Source organism: Bos javanicus, chromosome 1 (assembly GCF_032452875.1).
Source record: "Bos javanicus breed banteng chromosome 1, ARS-OSU_banteng_1.0, whole genome shotgun sequence".
Taxonomy (NCBI): Eukaryota; Metazoa; Chordata; class Mammalia; order Artiodactyla; family Bovidae; genus Bos; species Bos javanicus.
Window position 1 is genome coordinate 99,199,529 of NC_083868.1, and position 19,586 is coordinate 99,219,114.

The window sequence follows — 19,586 nt, forward strand, 5'->3', positions numbered from 1 at the left end:
CACAGGAGAAGGATGAAATATGGAAATGTAAAGTGAATCCAAAAATAGTATTTTTCTGACAAGAAAAATTCAAGACCCAGAAAGGTACAGATGGCTTTGTGTACTCATCTAAACCATTTTTCCACTATAAAGCATTCACATTTCAGAAAATCAAAGATGAAGCGAAGAAGTAGCAAAGACACTAAGGTGTATTCATAACCGCTTAAGAGTAGAAAGGAAAAGCAGAGTTAGATTTGGCTTCTCTCTCAGACAGTTGATGGTGATCCATCCCCCTGAGAAGACAGAATTCCGGGGCAAACTTCTCCAGCTAGTCAGGGCGATAGGGCAATTGGTTAAAATTCACACCTGCCCTGAGCTTCAGGCAACACTTGCCACCGAGACCAAGAATGAGCATCTCCTGCCTCCTTCACTTTTGTTCTGGAAATGAAACCATGCCCCACCCGCAGAGGATGCATTATAATCATGTTGCTACTCTTTGGTTCTCTCCTAACCCCGCAAGCATCTAAGTGGCCGCGCACTCAGCCCTTAGCACACTCGCCTCCCCAGCTCCTCACTTTGGCGAAAGTCATTCGCCATCAAAGGGTTCGCCTCTCAACAAACCTGTGGAATAATCCACTCCTTCGGCCTCGGAGATACTTCTTTAAAAAAAAAAAAAAAAAGACTGGATATTACATAAACTCTGGTCTCTAGGAAGGACATGTCAAGTAACGCACTGTTCAACAGGATTTCGTTCAAAACCCATTCAAAAAGTGGAACTTGTCATTAGGCAATTACTCTTCCAAAAAGGAAATTCACACACACACACACACACACCCCCCTAGGCAGAAATCCTGTCTGGCGCTGAGAAAGTAAGTCAGGTGGGAAGCACCCAGGTCCGGGTCTCTGCCCCGAGGACGCGCAGGGGACAGCGTTCCCGCCGCGCTCGGCCTGGGACAGCTCTCAGACCTCGCCCGGTGCCTGCCCGCCACTGCCGCCCTCCACCCTTACCCGGAGGAAACTGCTCCAGCCACAGGACCGCAGCAGGTTAGGAGTGGGCGGAGGTACACGGGGCCGACTCTCCTCACACATACCGGAGCGCGCGGGCTACACTTACATGCCTGGCCGGAGCTGAAGGGCGCTGCCTGGCGGCCAGCCGGCGGCCACCCAAGCGCAGAAGCACCAGAGCCACAGTCGCCAGGTCATCTCCGCGGGGTGGAGCAGCTCCAGCCGCCACCCCGGCTGCGCGCCGCGCGCCACTCCGGCTCCGCAAGTCGGAGCCCCGTGCAGAAGTTGAGCTCGCAGGGCAGAAGTTGGTGTGCGGGGCTCGCGGGGCCGGCGAGATGCGTCTCCCTGCGGAGGGCGCGGCAGCAGCTCGGCCCCACTAGGCATCACCGACGACGAGGAGCTCGCGGGCGGAACGCCTGGGTGGCGCTCGGGCCGCAGAGATGGGCGCCCTTGCTCCGACGGGAGCGACTGGAAACCTGCTAGCCCCGCGGCCCCGCAGCCCCCGCAGCCTTGGTGCCATGGAAACGCGCTCGCTGCTCGCCGGGCCCGGCCCCTCCGGAGCGCTTAAAGAGACAGTCCCGCTGCCACCTTGGCTAGACTAGCTGCTGAGCGGCCCTGCGCCCCTCGCCCTCCTCACTCCCTCCTCTCCACCCTGTGCTGCCGGGAGGAGGCGCGGAGCGCGGCAGGACGCTGGGGGCGCAATTAAAACGAGATTTAGGGGGCTCTGCTTAATCATCTCGCCTTACCCCGCTCCTTACCTCTTCCTGCCTACACATCCAAGACACACACCGAAACCTCGCCAAAGACACGAAGCGGTTCGAACCTCTCACAAACCAACCTGCTCAAAACCAAGCCAGATGTAATCTGCCACCAGTAGAGACTAAAGGAAAACTGACTTTTGATTCTCTCTCCGCTCCGAACGCGAGTCTCTGGAGTCTGTCAGAACACAGGCTAGGGACGGGAGGGGGGGGGGGTGCGGTATGTGTGTTTGAAGTGGGATCCGAACAGCAGTTGATTGAGTCAAATCTCCTGCCAAATTGACAGTTGCAGGACACCGTCGGCTCATCCAGAAATCCTCGTCACTCCAAATGGGATCATCGCCCTTCCTTTTATTTGGTCCCCATCTATCTCACCCACTTCAGGCACCAGAGTTATAAGGAGAAGCCAACCCTTTTCCAAACCTACCCCCACCTTTCCTTCACACCAGCTTCTCTTCCCCCAGATTTGCTGAGGAGCAGTCCATTGCGAGCCCCCAGAGCCCTTCCAGAAGGGAACAGCGTCTGCTCGGAACCGGAGGCTCCGGCTGCGGTGCTGGCCCGCCTGCCTGGGACGCACAGCCAAGCGCCGCGCGGTCGCCAGCAGCTCCGGCCCGAAGCGATGCCTCTGCCCGGCGCCAGCTGCTGTCTGGAAGGCCACAAACCTCTGGAGTCTGTTTCTAGAAAATAAAAATCTATGGTGCATTGTGCCCTCCAACAAGGACAGCCCGGCTCCGAAGCCACAATCTGCAGTTCACAGCTGCAGGAATCGGATCAATCTGCAGCGAGAGAACTTATTTCTCTGATTCCTAAACTTAACCAAAAGTGGCTCTCCAATGACTCATTCATAGTCAAGCATTTAAAGTGGTACCACCTGATTTCCTCGGTCCTACTAGTCTGAAAAAGATCTTCCCCAAATGGTGTTTGGGGCTTCCCTTTGCCCTTCATAGTTGACTTAACCATCTGGCTCTTCAATTCAGTTTTCTGAGCCTTTGTTCTCCCTTCTTTTCTTTCTGCTTTTTCTGCAACTAAAGAAGCAATTGGGCATATACAGGAGAGACTGAGGAGCAAACTTCTGGGGTTTCCATGAAAAGAAAGAAAAAAATGAGGGTGGGATAGAACCATTCCACTCCTGAGTTATTTCACATTCTATGACTTTGTCCTCCTTGACTTGTGGCATTGGAATTCACACTACCTTGCAGTCTTTTCTATTTCTTTTAGACATATTCATATTTTTTACTTCTTTTATTGAAGTTTAACTTAAAGTGAAAAATCAAATATACAACTAGATGATTTCTCTATGTTTGACAGATGCCTTTAACAAACAATTTTGGGACAATTTGCACAATAGAAATCCTTATTTGAACCCCTTTACTTTATAAAACAGGGATTTGTTCTTTCTTTTTTGTTCCTAAATACTGGTTATGTATGAATCAAAGCTTTTCCAATCACAGAGCAGACTTAGGGAAAGTGCTGACATCTGTTGTACAAGTGCATTGTCACTTGGCTAACTCTTAATTAGTTCTGATAATGGCTGCCCCGCATGGGTCGCTGAAACACATTGATAATTTTAACATCTATTTTTAACTCTTAGTTTTAACTTCTCCTAAACCTCTTTGTCACCTTTGTAACCAAGTAACAAAGTTGAACGCCTAATTTCACCTCCTCTTCTTCCTGTCCCTCTTCTAGTGAGGTGCTAATGAACAGTGAAATGACCAAAGGCAAGCAGGGCAGGGTGAGGGCAGAAAGGAAGAAAAGGAAACCTAATTCACAGTAATCGTGACTCCTGAACTGTGTGTACTAACTACATAAGGTGAGACTTTTTCTTCCCTTCTCAATGTAAGTAGAGGTGAAAAGATTAATTCTTTCCATTGATTCAATTTCTAGTTTGTCTTTAGATGAAACCCAAAGAATTCAGGTTATTTCAATACAGTTTGATCTTAATTGTTTTAATGAAAATGTATAGCACACCCAAAGATGACAGTATAGATTAACTGTGCCCTGAAATTTCTGTGATTTGCTAAGCCTTTCTTTGCTTCTGGACTAGTTTTTACACTTCAGGGCTCTATCTTCAACTAATCTCATTCCCTCCTGGAGTGCACAAAGTTTCTAATCATTTTCTTTCTTTATGTTACAGAAGGCCTTGCATAAATAATAGACCTCCTTTATTACAAGGCTAAATTTTATGTAAGCCACAGCTGAAACCCAGAACTATTTTAAGAGCTAAAGAATAATGGGGAAATACAGAAATATATATATAAATTATCTGATTGCATGGCTGTTTAGTAAAGGTCATGTTTAATTTGGGTAAGGGGGAAGTGAATCGGTAAATTGAAAATCCCAAATTAGGAGTTTCCTTTTATGCACCTTAATTTAAAGCCATGTTTATTATAGATGAACATTTAAAGCACTTTGGATGTGATGCTAAATGTGATTAGTGCATATTTCATAAAGTGAAATTGATTTCAAATTATTTTAGCATGGATAACAATATAGCCATGTAAGCAATTATCATTAAATGAAATATACTCTTCCAGCAAAAGGATTTAAAACTTTCTATGAACTGGGAAGCCCTAATTTGAACTCAGCTCTCCTTTTGCAATCTATTCATACAAGTTAAAAATAATTGGTGATTTGGTTTGATTAGTTGGCTATTTTATTCTGTAAAAAGAGGGTGAATTTTGAAACCTGTTGTTACAGTCATACGTAGTAAAAGAGCAAAGCAGTTTGGTGGTTTGGGGATGCTATGAACAAACAAAATGAAGCCAGATACAAACAATTCATTCAGCATTTATTGTCCAAGTGAAAGAAAATTTTAAATTAACAAAGCAAGAGAATGAGGCACATACACAAAGCATCATTTTTTTTTAATTAAGAGAGAGAGAAGTTTTGTGTTCATGTTATTGGAGGAAAAAACAGAAATATGAATTGGGTTTTATTTTTGTGAATGGTCTTTAACATTGTCAACCTGAATAGGTTCTTAAAAATGGATTTATCAAGCAGACAAATGTTCTCTGAGAAGAGTCCAAAGGATTTGAGGGGACCTCCCGTGGGAATGCCACATGCTACCCCACTCTCTCCACGCTGCATCAAAGGAGTAATAAATATAACTAGCTTCTCCCTTGTTAGGAGGAGGCGGAGTAAGCCAATTTCATGCTTTATGTATGCTGGTTGTAAAAAGGAATGCTTACCTAAAAAGAAATAGATTCCAACCAGATGTTCCAAAATCTTTCTCAGCTGCTGCTTAAAGCTTAACAGTCACTGCATACTTTATCTTCTCGTCTATCTTCTTCTAATTGAGAAATTGTTGATCCATGCAATTCGACAGGCAGGCTGCTGCAAAAACCTTCCTGCCAAAGCTCTTCAGCCCTGTTCTCCTGCACACAGAAACTTCCAGTGTCTGTATGGGGACAGGAAAAGAGAGCAGGCCACTTTATCTGGCAGGTGTTGTGGGTTGAAAGAAGAGGAAGTCAAAAAGCAATTCTTCAAAGGACAGATTCTGTCACCTAAAAGTGTAATAAACTGCCATTATAGAAATGCCTACAAGCACTAATGAGCCATGTACAATAAAACCTTGACGTCAGGCAAAATAGAATGAAACCCACCCAGGAACCAACTGGGATTGTCACTCCAAGATGTGAATGATCATTCTCGCTTTGGTTTCATCTGCCACTAATTTTGTCTCTACATACCAATAGCTCTCTTTTTTAGAAAAGTGATACATTTAGCATAAAAATCCTAAGATCCCCGTCTACTGATTAATACATAATTTCTCAGTACTGTGCTACTCATTGGCCATTAAGACTTGACCAGTTTGATGTAAGTTATAATAGAATTACCAGCTCTAGAATTATGTATATTTATGAGATAGGACACAATTAGAAGACACATTTAACTTGTACTTTTTTGGAAACCATACTTTGCACAGCTAATTCATGTGTGTGTGTGTGTGTTTTAAACCATGTAACATTAAATTTACTGTCAATCATTTTTAAATATACAGCTCAGTAGTGTTAAGTATATTCACATTTTTATGCAATATCACTAAAACTTTTTCATCTTGCAAAACTGAAACTCTATTCCCATTCAACACTAACTCCCCCTTCCTTTCTCTGCTTAGCTGTTGCCAAACAACTTTCTACTTTGTTTCTATGATGTTGACTACTTTAGACACTTCATGAGTAGAATCATATCTTTTATGACTGGCTTATTTCACATAGCACAGTGTCTTCAGGGTTCATCCATGCTGTAGCATGTGACAAATTTCCTTCTTTTATAAGGCTTCATAATATTCCATTGTATGTATACACCACATTTTGTTTATCTGTTGATGGACATTTGGGTTGCTTCCACCTCTTGGCTATTATGAATAATGTTGCAATGAACATAGGTGTATAAATATCTCTATAAGCACCTGCTTTAAATCTTTCCAGCTATATACTCAGAAGTGGGATTGCTGAAGTATATGATAATTTTGTTTTTTATTTTGAGGGAACCTCTATACTGTTATACATAATTTCTGTACATTTTATTTTCACCAACAGTGCACAAGAGTTCCAATTTCTCTACATCCTTCTAAACACTTGTTATTTTCTATTCTCTTGATAGTCACCACCCTAATGGGTGTTAGATGATACTCATTATAAGTTTTATTCCATTTCTCTTACAATTAGCGATGCTTAGCACTTTTTCATGTGTTTGTTAGCCATTTGTATACCTTCTTTAAGGAATTGTCTATTAACTCCTTTGTCCGTTTTTTGATCTAGCAGTTTGGCTTTTGTTGTTGAATTGTAGAAGTTCCTTATTTATTTTAGATAGTAACCCCTTCTCAGTTATATGACTTGCAAAGATCTCCTCTCATTCCATAGGTTGCCTTTCACTCTAGATTGTTTCCTTTGATGCACAGAAGTTCTTAATCTCGATGTAGTCCCGTTTGTCTACTTTTACTTTTGTTGCCTGTGCTGTTGGTGTCACGCCCAAGAAATCACTGCCAAATCTAATGTCCTAAAGCTTTTCTCCTTTGTTTTCTTCATGGACTTTTATAGTTTTAGTTCTTATGTTTAGATCTTTAATCTATTTTGAATGAATTTTTGTATATGATGTAAGGTAAGTGTTTAGCTTGTCTTTTGCATATGGATGTTCAGTTTTCCCAGCAGCATTTGCTGAAGAGACTACCCTTTCCCCATTATGTAGCTGTGACATCCTTGTCAAAATCGTTTGGCCATATATTGCAAGAGTTTTATATCTAGGTTCTCTCTATCCTATTCCATTTGTCTGTGTATCTTTTTTTTTTTTTTTTGGACAGAACCATATCAACTTCATTACTGTTGCTTTGCAATATGTTTTAAAGTCAGGAAATGTGAAGCCTCCATCTTTTTTCTTTTTTAAGATGGCTTTGACTATTAGGGGTGAATTAAAGCTAACTTTTGTACATAAAAAGGTTCCTTCCTATTATTCCCCCAAGGTCCACTTTTCCACTTTTTTTTTTTCTGTAAAGAAGAAAAAGTGAACACCAAAATTCCTTCCCTGGTAACTTTTATTCTGAATTCCTATTTTTTATGTCTGAACGTCTTGGGTAACTGATCAAATCCTAACAAACCCACTGTCAATGCTTCTACAATGGTTAGTTGTAAGCACAACTAGCGCTAAGAATGTTGAACAGATCTGATCCTAAAGATGCACAGAGGGAGCAACACAGCCTGATGTGTGCTTCATAGTGGACCCAGTTATTTAGGCTCCGGCTGCAAGAAGCTACTCGTGCTGTGCCATTAGCTTACCTCTTATAAATGAAGCATTCTTACCCAGGAAAGACCAAAATCAAATATTGATAGTATAGAATTTACCATCCCTCTCCAAGTCAATATAGATGAAAGAGAGGGATTTCACAAGAGTGAATAAGTGAGCAAAGTAATAACTAATGAACCTCAGTGTAAATAAGGAAAAATATCCACTTAAGGAAAAATTATCATACCTAATATGGTCTTAGTCCTATCCATTTAAATCCCACCTGAAGAAGACAGGAAGCATCAGCTGTTCTGTAGAAGAATAAGCTCTAGTTGTATCTGAGACTCCAAATCACCACCCCCAAGCTAGTGTATTTAAAAGTTCATTATCCTCCATTTTCATACAAACACAGTACACACTTGCACCTGGAATATTTTCTGTAGCTTTCGGTATGTGTGTGTGTCTTGCGTTTGTTTGTTTGTTTTTGGTTGTGTGATCTTTTTTTTGTGGCACTTGGGATCCAGTTCCCTGACTAGGGATCGAACTGAGGCTCCCTGCATTGGGAGAGCAGAGTTTAGGCACAGAACCACAAGGGAAGTCCCTTGACTATGTGTTTTCTGTAGCTTAAGAGTCAGGAGCTTCAGTTATGTCACTCTGATATTTAAAGTGCAGTCAGCACACTATCAATAAAGTAAAAAGACAACTCACAGAATGAGAAAAAATATTTGCAAATCACATATCTGATAAGGGACTAGTGTCCAATATTTATAAGTAATATTTATCACTCAACAATAAAAATGGAAAAATGATTTGAACAGACATTTGTCAAAGAAGATACCTAAATACCCAATAAGCACAGTGAAAAGATGCTCAATATCATTAGCCACTGCTGCTGCTGCTGCTAAGTCGCTTCAGTCATGTCTGACTCTGTGCGACCCCAGAGATGGCAGTCCACCAGGCTGCCCCGTCCCTGGGATTCTCCAGGCAAGAACGCTGGAGTGGGTTGCCATTTCCTTCTCTGATGCATGAAAGTGAAAAGTGAAAGTAAAGTCGCTCAGTCGTGCCCGACTGTTAGCGACCCCAGGGACTGCAACTGACCAGGCTCCTCCATCCATGGGATTTTCCAGGCAAGAGCCACTAGGGAAATGCAATTCAAAACCACAATGAGGTACAACTTCACTCCTATTAAGATGGTTACAATCAAAGAAGTGTTGACAAAGATGTGAAGAAACTAAAACCCACACCACAAACTAAAACCCTGTTGTTGGTAGGAATGTAAACTCATGAAGCCACTTTGGAAATAGTTTGGTAGTTCCTCCAAACATTCGACATAGAGTAACCACATGACCCGGGCTTCCTAGGTGACACTAGCGGTAAAGATCCCACCTGCCAACGCAGGAGACATAAGAGATCCAAGTTTGATCCCTGGGTCAGGAAGATCCCATGGGGGAGGGCATGACAACCCACTCCAGTAATCTTGCCTGGAGAAGTCCATGGACAGAGGAGCCTGGTGGGCTACAGTCCATGGGGTCACCAAGAGTTGGACACGACTACCTACGCATGCAGGCACACACATGCCATATGACCCAGCAATTACACTGTACAAGGATGAAAAACACATGACCACACAAAAACTTGTACAAGAATATTTGTAACAGTGTTATTTATAAAAAGGCCCCAAACAGAAAAAATCTAAATGACCATTAGTTGATGAACAGATAACAAAATGTGCCATGTCAGTACATTATATTATTCAGTCATAAAAAGGAATGAAGTACCGATACATGCTAAAATATGGATGCACCTTGAAAACCTTATGCTAAGTGAAAGAAGACAGGTACAACAGCGCACATGTTTATTTAGGATTCCTTTTCAATGGAATTGTACAGAACAAACAAATCCGTAGAAACAGAAAGTAAATTAGTGGTTAAGAGGAGCTGGGAGAAAGTGGGAAATGGGGAGTTGAGGGATATAGGGTTTCTTTGTAAGATAATGAAAACACTCTGAAATGAGGTAGTGGTGATGGTTATATAGCTTTGTAAAAATACAAAAAAGCACTGAGTTGTACATTTATTAAAAGTATAAATTTTATGACATGTGAATTATATCCCAGCTTTTTCAAATGTAGTTTGCTGAACAGTACGAGGCTGCAGCATGTTTCATACTGGTCGCTGACTAGACGAGAAGTTTTTCCCAGAATGAAAGCAGAGCGCACCACTTAGTTCAGCTGACATTTTTTAATGGCAAGACATTACCAATGAAGTAACCAGTCCATTGATTTCCTTCTGAGGTAAGCTCCTTATCATCCTTGGGACCAGGTAATGAGGAGAGTTCACAGATCAGCTACTTTGAGTAAAGCTGCTGTAATCTGCATGTCTGACTTCAAGAGCGTGCCTGCCATCAGTTACATGACACGCTGATGAATGAATTAAGACATTCCCAATTTCTGAGACAAATGATTTTGAACTTACATCCTATGTATCGACTACATGTGGTAACATAACTCCAGTTCAATTCTATATGTGAGGCAATAAGTCCAGGAATAGAAATGAAGAAGGAGAAGCAGGGGAAAGCATAAGAGGATGAGGCTGGGAAGTAGGTGAGAAAGTGGAGGAGGAGGAGGAAGAATGTAAATAAATAATAAGACAGGAGCTACATGCACAAAGAGTTTACTCTCCTCTATGGAAGTCAGACATGTGACTTGTCCAATGTGATTAGTATAACAAGTAGAAATAAAATATAGAGGATGAAGGCAGGGTATGTTTTCTATATGGCCTGAAAAACCTCCCAGAGGGTGTATATGGAGTAGGTGATAAAGGATGAATAGGAGTTCCGCATGCACATACCTCTGCATATGAAAGACTAGAACCAGACTTAATTAAAGTGAAAGTCATGCATGTAAATTGGTATTTGTCATAGTGTGGTTCCCAAGGCAGCAGCATCAGCATTGTTTGGGACTCTGTCGAAAACAATTCTCAGACTATCCTCTAACAACTGAAACAATCCGTCTGGACGTGGGGCACAGCAATTTAACAAGCCCTTCTTGGAGAAGGAAATGGCACCCCACTCCAGTATTCTTGCCTGGAAAATCCCATGGATGGAGGAGCCTGGTAGGCTACAGTCCATAGGGTCACAAAGAGTCGGACACAACTGAGCGATTTCACTTTCACTTTCAAATGATGCACAGTAAAGTTTGAAAACCTCTGTTTTAGATAAATATAGCAACCAGTTTAAAAAAGAGATGCTGTGTCCTGAAAAAAAGCATTTCAGTTTAATACAGTAAATTGATCACACTGTTTTATATCTTTTCCTTCCCCACACTTTACTAAATGAAGAGTAAAGAATGTTTTAAGATGTTATCCTCCAATATGAATGAGAGAGGAGACAAATGATCAACTATTTCAAGTAGAGTTTGGAAGATAGAAGCCTGATGCAGGGTTATTAATCACATTGGTAGATAGGAGTCACAAACAGGCTCTAGATGCGTGGGCTTCATAGTTGTGGCACATGGGCTCTAGAGCACAGGCTCAATAGTTGTGACACACAGGCTTCATTGCTTTGTGGCATGTGGGATCTTCAGTCCCAAAGCAGGGACTGAACCCGTGTCCCCTGCTTTGGCAGGTGGATTCTTAACCACTGGACCACCAGAGAAACCCAACTTCACAGTTTTGAAGGAAAGTTTTCAACATAGAATTCCATACTCATCTAAACTGTCAATCAAGTTTAAGAGAAAGAACTTTCAGACATACAAAATGTCAAAAAAACTAACCACTCACATATACTTTCGTAGGAAGCTAGTGGAGGATATAGTCCAGCAAAATGGGGACATGAACTGAGAGAGGAAAATATAGAAACCAGAAAGTATGGTAAAGAGTATTTCCATGAAAGTGACAAAGGGAAGTTTTACAACTCAAACTGTGAACCAGAATTAAAAAACATCCTACAGTCTGGAAGTAGAGAGTCTAGGAAAAAATCCATGGGAGATAAAAGGAAAGGGAGGTCATTTAATGTGTTTGGGAGTTATAGAAATTATTTCTAGGCATTAGAGCCCTTGAGGGGAAAAAAAAAAAAAAACTACTGGTAAGTGAGAAAAAACATGAGAAAATTATTAAATGGGAAAAAAAAGTTTATTGAGGAACGTAAATAGCCTAAGATGTAATTTGGTGTATTGTTGTTGTTGTTTAGCTGCTCAGTCATGTCCGACTCTTTGCGACCCCATGGACTGCAGCACCAGGCTTCCCTGTCTTTCACCATCCCCTGGAGTTTCCTCAAACTCATGTCCATTGAGTTGGTCATGCCATCCAACTATCTCATCCTCTGTTGTCCCCCTCTCCTCCTGCCTTCAATCTTTCCCAGCATCAGGGTCTTTTCCAATGAGTCGGCTCTTTGCATCAGATGTCCAAAGTATTGGAACTTCAGCTTCAGCAACTGTCCTTCCAATGAATATTCAGGGTTGATTTCTTTTAGGATTAATCAGTTTGATCTCCTTGCAGTCCAAGGGACTCTCAACAGTCTTCTCCAACACCACAGTTTGAAGGCATCAGTTCTTCAGTGCTCAGCTCTTTTTGTTGTCCAGCTCTCACATCCATACATGACTACTGGAAAAACCATAGCTTTGACTATATAGACCTTTGTAATTTGGTGTAGTTGCAAGCAATATGCCATATGTAAAATAATGCAAATACTGATGCAGATTTGTGAAACAACTACAGAAAGCAGAGTGGAAAGGAAGCTTTGGGGAATGGGGTATAACAGATCCAAAACAGGAAGGAAGGAAGTCAATAAATACAGCCTAATATGATAAATTATGAAATAATAGGGGCTTCTCTGATGGTCCAGTGTTTAAGAATTGCCTTGCAATGCAAGGGACACCGGTTCAATCCCTGGTCCAGGAAGATCCCACATTTCTTGGGGCAACTAAGCTTGTTAGCCACAACTATTGAGGCAGTGCTCTAGAGCCTGGGACCCACAAATACTGGGCCCACATGCTGGGAAACCTTCATACCTATAGCCTGTGCTCTGCAACAAGAGAAGCCACTACAATGAGAAGCCCACATGCAGCAACAAAGACTCACTACAGCCAAAAATAAATAAATAAATAAATCTTTAAAAAAAAAGAAATAATAGGCTACTCTATTAGATTGAGATGTGTGTATGGAAAAATAGGAGAATGTTATAGAACAAAAAGAGAAGAAACAGGCTATTGTGTATTGTGATCAAACCTTTTCTAAGTATATATCTGAATTCTTAGAAGGAGACAGTCATATCAAATCCGAGGGACCAAGATTCCAGGCAGAAGTGATAGTAAGTTTTAAGATTTTGAGACAAGAATAAATGTAGTGTGTTCTAGAAAGGCAAGAAGACAAGTAAGCATTGAGCAAGGTCAATAATAATGGGGAACAGTAGATGAAACATATCCAAATGGGAGAAAAAGCATTGGAGCTTCATGACCTGCTGTGTCTAAGAAAAATCCATGATTCAAAGAAAAACAAAGCGATGCCAAACCTGTCTACTTTCATTCATGGATTTCTCCTGCCCTGCATTATTTTATCTTACCTTCTTTACCCCTGGAGGAGGACATGGCAACCCACTCCAATATTATTGCCTGGAGAATCCTGTGGACAGAGGAGCCTGGCAGGCTACAGTCCATGGAGTCTCAGAGTTGAACATGATCGAGGACTTTGACCCTGATGCTGGAAAAGATTGAGGACAGGAGGAGAAAAGGACAACAGAGGATGAGATGGCTGGATGGTATCACCAACTCACTGGACATGAGTTTGAGCAAACTCGAGGAGATAATGAAGGACAGGGAAGCCTGACCTGCTACTCTTCATGGGGTCACAGAGATTCAGACACAACTGAGCGAACACACACAGCAACAACAACCACAATCAACCATTACTACCACTGGGTCCTGTAATTGTAGTAAATACTAGAGGGAAGTTCTTTTGGCTAATATATCTGAGTCATTTGCATGTCTTGAAATTAGCTTATCACCACATAAATCATGCACCTTCCATTTCTATCTATTCTACTCCATTCTGCATTTCTCAATGTCATCTTCATCACCCCAATTTCCTATTTGCATTTTAAATAGTAGTAACCTACAAGATTTTATATTTTCTGAAGATACAAGACTCTTGTGTAGAGATTCTAATTAGGCTGGCTGGGCAATGTTCTATTATTAGTAAGAATTGTGATTTTTAGAGTTGTGGGTTAATTGCTAATAACTGTATGCAGTGTTTTCCCTCAAGATGTTTTCTATTACAGTAATTAACTGAGCAGCTGGGAGAACAGACATTAACCATTTGTCTTCACAGTAGCCCTCACTGGGGACTCTCCCCAAACCTTGCGCATGACTTTATCTGCTGTTTGATAGGTAATGTAAGAGGGAAGCACAAAAGATATAGGATCTTCATCCTTTGGAATGAATATCCAATTTTAAACAATTTTTTTCTTGTTGAAGGGAGGCTTTCTCACACATGTGAAACATAGATTACAAGCAACACAGAATGTCTTTTAGATGTATGGACTTATTTGACTAGTTTTTATGTGCATATTTCTCTTCGTATCCTTGCATAATGAAATTTTGTCACAGAGATTGTGTCAGAAGCCTCAGCTACCCTGAAGACACACTGGTTTATCTGTTTTCAAATTAGATTGGACCAGTGAAATCTGGCTGATACTGAAGAAATTTGTTAAGAGCCACCTTGCCTGAAAGCCCTGTTCTTTTTCATGACACCTGAATTCCCACTTGATTATTAATTCAGCTGAAGACCTTGACTTTAGTATCCTGAATCTCCCTCTGGGACTCTTGGTGCTTCCTTGTGTGAATTCCTATTTACTGACCTGCTCTCAAGACTACATGCCAGTCTGATGCTTGACCCTAGGTTTTCCCAACCAACTCTGCTTTTGGCTGGACTCCATCTCTGTCAAGTTATTTTCTACAGCATACCTTTTGTTAATGCAAAGACATTCTTTTTTTTTTAATAGGAAACATTTTATTTAAAATTTTGTAATGAAAAGTTCCAAACCACTTAGTCCAAAGCAGAGACTAAGTACAAAAATAAATAAATAAAACTTCACTTATAGGAAGTCATTAAGTACATAAGAAATTTTTGTCTTCTCTCTCGTTGAATAAAATAATAAATTTACTACTGTTCAGATCTCATTGCTTTTTTTTCACTTTGTTTTTCCAGAGGCAAGAATTTTCCTTCTTCTCAAAATGACCCCATTTCTTTATATCCAGAAAAGCTCTGGATTTATACTGTCTTAAGTATTTGGTTGTAAGAGCCTTAACGGAAAGAATGCTATCTGATTTATATTAATTCTGCAGAAGCCACACAAATAAGAGCATGCTAGGCCCTCTGGCAAATGAGGAGCCACAGTTTTCCTTCCCTTCCAAAAGGATCAAGGATCCTGACCTTTATACAGAGGTTGGTGGCAGCTCAGCCAACCCCTCAATGCGTGTGTTGTGTGTGTGTGTACGCACTCAGTTGTATCTGACTCTTTAATACACTATGGACTATAGCTCACCAGGCTCCTCTGTCTTTGGGATTTTCCAGGCAAGAACACTGGAGTGGGTTGCATTTCCTCCTCCAGGAGATCTTCCCCTCCCAGGGATAGAGCCCGCATCTCTTGTGTCTCCTGTATTGCAGGCAGATTCTTTTACTGGTGAGCCATGGGGTAAGCCCAGCCCCTCAGTGTCAATGCTCAAAAGAGAGATTCACCTCTTAATTAGCGACCATGCTCCTGGGTCTGAATTCTGCAAGTCTCAAAAGTCAGAGTAACATGGAAACTTATATTACCATATGTAAAATAGATAGCCAGCGGGAATTTGCTGTAAGGCTCTGGAAACTCAAACGGGCTCTGTATCAACCTAGAGGGGTGGGATGGGGAGGGAGAGAGGAGGGAGTTTCAAAAGGGAGGGGACATATGTATATCTATGGCTGATTCATGTTGAGGTTTGACAGAAAACAACAAAATTCTGAAAAGCAATTATCCTTCAATAAAAAATAAATTAATTAAAAAAAAAATCCACCTGGTACTAGGAAGAGTGTCAAACATGGAGAGTTTGAACCAAACATGTCTGGACTACGATGTGAGGGAAACTCCCACACAGACTAAAAACTGGAAATCCCACAAAAGGCTGGGAATAACCCTGAAAACAGGTTGACAAAACAATCAGAGTTGGGTAGAACCTGGAGTCTGGTTATAGAGACAGTCAAGAGGGTGAATTGCAGACTGGAGGCAAGAGATCAGATACAGAACTTTAAGAATGCGGTCTCTCGGTCAGCAAGAGCTTCAAAAAGAGTAAAGCAGTCACCTGAGTGTCCTCATGGAAGTGGAGTTGCTCTGACCTCTTGGTTGTAGAAGAGGAAGCTCTGAGTCACTCTGCCTCTTCTAGAAAACCTTGGCTGTACTGGCTCTCTCCATAGTGCGTTCAGACCTAAATGATGCTATCTACTTAGTTCTTTATAAACAGTGCCTTGCAGTGAAAAGCTTTAATGAATCTTTTTTGATTTACTGGTTGGTTGAACCAATTTTGGAAAAGCCCTGCAAAGCATGAATTAAAATACAAATTGAATTTAGAAAATATCAGCTTGCATAGTCCAAAGAAGCTAAGCCTTTCTTAACTCAACCTCAGAATTTTTCCTCATTGCAAACCCCTTTCCAATATATTCTGAGCAATAGCTAATATTGGAAGGTCACACAGAAAAAATTTTTAAAAAGCTGCAGCATTTTCTATCCACTTAAAATGAATTTCATATGATAAAATCTGAGTTTTTTAGTATTAATATCTAAGTGTTTCAGTTTTACTGTCTACTTCTTCCATCTAAATTTATTTTGAGTTCCTTAAGAGGAGAAATGTTTAATTTATACCTTTCAAAATAGCAGACTGTATCAGGTGAGGTCATATTGAATGACTGAAATGTTTTAGTTAAAACAAACATTTTGTTAAGGGCAACCTAGAGAACTATTTAACAAATGAGCTGATTTATACTGTCATTATTATGTTGGTTAACAGATTTAAAAAAAAAAAAGGAACTGTCGGGTAATAGCAGTGCCCCTTTGGGTTAAAATATAAACATAGTCCCACTTAAGAAATGAGAACCAAGGACAAGTCTTGGCATTTGTTGAGTCCTTCATAGAACAAGAAAACACATGAGATTTTGCTATAATTCAAGAGCCATTCTTGTCAGTGCTTTCAAGGGTAGAAATTAAGCTATATTAAAGCTTGTCTTGGCCCAATTATAGAATGAAAGTGAGGCTTCTATGGAATGGTTCCAGGATAGGTTTCAAATCAGTTTGGATTCAGCTATTTGGTCCTTGTTAGGACTTCAGGGGACAGCCAAGAATTACATTTAATTCATTATCTTCTTCTGAAAGTGCTACAGTGGCTGCTACACAAATTGAAAGCAGCATTTACACAGGCTAATACCTATGGTATCTTTCCAATTTATCTTTGGGCATTATCACCTCCCAGTGTCCCTCCTTGAAAGTTTGACATGTGCCCTGAATTCTCATTTTGTATGATGATAAGTAATCACCCTGAAGAAAACACAGAAGAAAATGGCCCCATGTTAAAATGCTAGAAATGCTACCTGAAATACATTTTCTTAAAACTTGAAAATAGCTCCAGTCTTTTGACAGAAATCATGTTATATATAAACCTGCTTTCTAAGCAGTCCAATCTTTCTGGATACGAGGTTGTGGCATTATTGACAATTCATTTGACTTGTGTCCAGCAGTCTGGTACAGCTTCACAAGGGAATTATTGGCATCTGTTGTGAAATATTCAAAACCACTGATTTTTGTTTCTCATTATTCTTAAAAAGAGAAAAAAGTATTAAACACTATGACTGTCTCTGTGATGTGAATGTAAATATAACCTGTTGAAATTCAAGGTAGGAAAATATTTCTTTAGAAAACCAGGAAGGATGATACAGGAAGAAATGTTGCCCACATACAGAGTGACTTCTAATAGTTCACTGATCTCATTGTTTAGCATCCCCTTTTAGAGTGTGCATTAACAAAAACCCTGCATGGATATTAAATTGACAGTGTAATCCTAGAGTGTTTTATACAACTAGACACTAGCAATAGAGACAATACTGTATTGACTCCCAGATTTCAGGCAACGACACTTCAAGCGACTTGTATTAATGCTTTATATTGATATAAAACCTTTCTTCCAAAAAGTACAAAGCACTTTCTTAAAATTGTCTTATTGGGTTTTGTAACAACTCAGCAATGCACAGTATCTGACACCACAGTGTACAGAGCTGAGATAATACCTTAAGTTTCCTGATTTCTAATTTTGTATTTCAAACATTTAATCATTAGACATCCTTTCAGTTTCCAAAAATGCCAAAAATTATCCAGTCTATACAAGACTAGAGAAAGGTTTTATTTCAGAGATGATCCTTTTAGAGTCCATAAACTATTAAGTAAAAGTTTAAAAATCAATTGTATGAGAATTCAAGTGACTTTTTCTTTGAGCCAGGGATTTAAGTCTATTATAGTCTATCCCAAAGAAGAATACTACAAATGTTAAGGAAAGATGAACAGAATAGATATTTTCCAATAACTACACAAAATATTTCAATATTCTCTACTAATTCAAAATGCTTGACTAATCTTTTAACAGCAGAAAATTTCCACCAGACTTTTAAAAAAGCTAAGGATTAGCCATGTCAGGAAATATTCAGCATCATTTGATATAGATAGCAATTGGGAAAGTAGCTCTTTCTTTTGGAAGGTAATCATGTCCTTTCTTATAACAATATTTCTAGCCTTTGACTTAACAACATGCAGTGTCTAAATTATAAAATCTGCCATCAGATGTAATATATGTATCCAGAAATGAAGACTAAAAGATATATCTCGATACAGGTGCAAGGTAAAGGGAGCCTTGAAGGTTCAAAAGCAAGATATACAAGATAAGTCCTCAACCATTAATTTGCCTTCTTATTTTGTTGAGTTTAATATGATGAGCTAAAGTCTAATCCAGTGCAGTGCACTTCTCTGCTCTTTTACATTTTTCCTTATTGTGCTCTTATTCACATGGTCTTTTAAAGATATTTACTTCAATAGAGAGGAAAACTCTTTCCTAAAGCTAGCAGTTGACAGCTAGCATCTCACTGAAATTTCATAAGGAGAAGCATTAAGCAAGTTCTTTTACCTTCAAATTTGATAAGATGCATGAGATCCTCGCCAACACCTGCCGTTACAATTTTGTCTATTCTTTGGACTAAAACACATCAAAGAAGAAAACTGTATACATTTCCTTTAGGTTCAAACGGCCTCACACTAGCGTAACCTTTTGCCATCTTTGCCTTTTCTAGATTCCATATGCTTTCTCTTTCATTTGGAACAACAGTGTGTTTGGTTAATAACCTCACCGTTTTCTGCTGTTAAGGGAACTGAAGTACCATTAACACATATTAAAGTACCATTGATTCCATTAGTGCCGACAAGCACTAAATCCCAATTTCTTTTTAAATAAGCATTAAAACAAAAGTAGATGTCCTTTACTAACAAGTAACATGCTGAGCAGCCCTTATTGCTAGAGTGTAATATAAGAAGGATGTCTTAAAGAACAAGTAAACATCTTAAGGAACTGAAATGCTAGAATTTGGGTACCATGAAGGACAAGTGAAGGAATTATTATGAATTTTTTACACATACAGGAACCTATCCAAAGCCCCATTTTTTATCTCTCAGAGTCATAATCACTTTTCACCTTCATATGTCTCTGCATTTGTATATTATAACATATATAACAGCACAAGAGTGAAGAGACACAAGCTATAGAGTACAATAGATCAATTTAAGAATCCGCCTGCAATGCAGGAGACCCCAGTTCAATTCCGGGGTTGGGAAGATCCCCTGGAGGAGGGATAGGCTACCCACTCCAGTATTCTTCCCTGGAGAATCCCTTGGACAGAGGAGCCTGGGAGGCTACAGTCCATAGGGTTGCAAAGATTCAGACATGACTGAGTGACTAAGCATAGCATAGCAAAGAGCCTAAGTCCAGGAAATGAGCACAGCCTAGATGAGCACCTACTCAGTGATTTATACCCATGGTCCCTGTGATTAGATGGTCCTACAGAATAGCAG

The 19,586-nt window shown here is 40.3% G+C and overlaps 1 long non-coding RNA gene across 1 annotated transcript in view; it reads right to left on the minus strand.

Moving 5' to 3' along the window:
- Positions 1-4,552: 4,552 nt before the first annotated feature.
- Positions 4,553-19,586, minus strand: part of LOC133247614 (uncharacterized) — a 95,307-nt gene continuing 80,273 nt past the window's right edge. The window contains exon 3 of the long non-coding RNA XR_009736449.1: positions 4,553-5,139. This is a non-coding gene — a long non-coding RNA (uncharacterized LOC133247614). The remainder of the gene's footprint in view (positions 5,140-19,586) is intronic.